Here is a 2438-nt window from a genome sequence, read left to right as displayed (position 1 = left end):
TGGTTGTAGGGATGTCGCCATGTGAAGGTTGAAGGTGTGGTCATGGAGTTTGTCTTCATGTGTGTATGGTCAATCATGCATTGTTATACACATCAGTGTTCACATGTTATTAAGTGCATGTGATCTGGTTGTTGTTGTCATGCATGAGGTCATGGTTTGTGCAGTTGATATGGTCATGCATCGATGACTGGACTCTAGCTAGAATGATGTATATATGGTTTGGTACTCATGTGTTATATGTCTATATGTAGTTGTTATGCATGTATGGTCTTGGTTTTAGTCATGCATAGTAGGTTAAACATGCCTTGTGAAATCATGGTATGCAATTTAGTTCATCATGGTCCTATTGGTTGTTATGATGTTAATGTGTTGGCTGAGATAAAGTAAGAGAGGCATATAATCATAATAAGGTTGCAACATTAGACTTTGGGATAAGAGCAGATCATCATACATGTTTGCATGTTGGGCATGCAGGTGAGTAAGTTAAGGATTGTTATATGCATTAGGTTTATATACATTAGGCTTATGTACATGTCTTTTGATGTTATAGTTACATTCATGATAGATGTTAGTTGATTAGTGTAGCTATATGCACATGTGTTGGATAGTCATGAATGATAGTAACCTGTGGTTGTATGCATTGCTATTTTTATTTATGTTAAATAACTTGATGATCATGTTATATGTTGTTGATGAGTATGCTATAGGTTAAATGGTTGTTGTTATATGTTAGTTAACTTGAAGATTAGGGTTATAAAATTAATATCTTGATGTTATATGTATCGTGCTAAATTGGATTGGACTATGCAGCCGGTTATGGTTACGATATTCAGGTATGGGCCGACATATTTGTGATGACTTTGCACACATGGTTGTTATGCATGAACAATAAATTCTTATGAGTTTATGATGTGAACATGTTAGTTAGTGTTATGGATATCGTGATCTTATTTATGTTTGAGTTGACATTTTGTAAAGTTATATCTTGCTAACTAGATTGATTGTGTAGACAAGATAGCCCCCCTTGAGGTACACTAAGGTATGAGTTTGCTTATGTAGTATACTTGGTGCTTCATTCTTGATTATGTTGTCTATTTTATGTTGAGTGTTTGGTGCCTATTATGTCATCTAGTTGATTTATTTAACATGGTGTGCTTTTAAGTTGTTTGAATGTTTGATGAATTGCATAATATAACAATGATCTTGTTTTGAGATGATTGCACTAATACATATGTGTTAAGACAATTGATATGTACTTGAGTGTAAGTAGGTGACAGTTGTAGCATTGTGTCTAAAGACTATGAGTTGACTATGGATTATGACATGATTGTTAATCTTGGTAAATGTTGATTTCAAATTGATCTATATGATTGTCTTGATATTTGGAAACATGGGTTTGACATGTGTGAACAGTTGCAGGAAACATGCTTGGTATTAGTATGACAAGGTAATAGTTGATATGTTTATATAGCTAATAGTTGGATGATTTGACAGTACTGGTAAGCGTTGATTGCAACAAGGTAAAAAGGTAAACGAAAGGAATTGGACAAGAATTCCTTTGGCTATGTTTGGAAACCCTAATTTCAAACGAATGAGTGCCTTGCATACAGGAAGTCTTCTTAACCTTAATTTCTTTTGACATTATGTGGGTATGTGCTATATTCATGGAAGTGTATTTGACAGGTATATGAGCTAGTCTTTAGTTACAGGTGGATCCGTCAAAGGATTGGAGTCCCTTGAGAAATGGAGATGAATGTGTTCAGTTGAAAGCAATGTGCTTGGCACAACAAGGTAAGGTAACCAATGTATTGTTATGTTTATTTATGCACTGACAGTTATGTGTTTATGGCAGTATGTTGCAGGGATTTGCATAGCAAGAGAGGTTTCCATGAAATCTTGAAGAAGGCTTAGGTTGAGCTTTCCTTGGGAACCATGGGGATTGAGTCATGGTGTGTGTTATTAGTCTTGTGCTTTTGGTATTTTGCGATCGTTGTGCTTGATTTCCGATTTTTATTGTGTCTAGTGCATAGATATGCCACTTTGTTACAGTGTCATGGTTTTGCTTCTTGGTTGCTTTTGGTTCTCGCCTTTTATGTTTTGAGTCTTCGGAATTGGTTGGGAAAGAGGAAAGTTAATGGAGATCGAGGAGAGTTGTGTGGTACCTGAAAGGTAATGTAAGATTCAGATGAAGCTTGGTGCATGAGTAAGTGCAGCAGAAGGTAAGCCTATGACAACCAGTTGGATTGGTAGGGTCCATTGTGGTAAATGGACAATGGCAGTACATACATGAGAAAGGTAACCAGAAAAGGTAAAGTATATGGATTTGAGGTATCAGATGCCTTGGCTATGTTGGGAACTTTTGTTCTTAATGTTGTGCATGAATAAAGGAAGTTCTCTTAACCTTGACCTTGATATCTAGTAATTATGTTGTGATCATG

The sequence above is a fragment of the Pinus tabuliformis genome, chromosome 7 (assembly GCF_031772625.1).
Source record: "Pinus tabuliformis cultivar Carrire ecotype Pingquan chromosome 7, CPIR1, whole genome shotgun sequence".
Taxonomy (NCBI): domain Eukaryota; kingdom Viridiplantae; phylum Streptophyta; class Pinopsida; order Pinales; family Pinaceae; genus Pinus; species Pinus tabuliformis.
Note: the sequence above shows the minus strand (reverse complement) of the source record.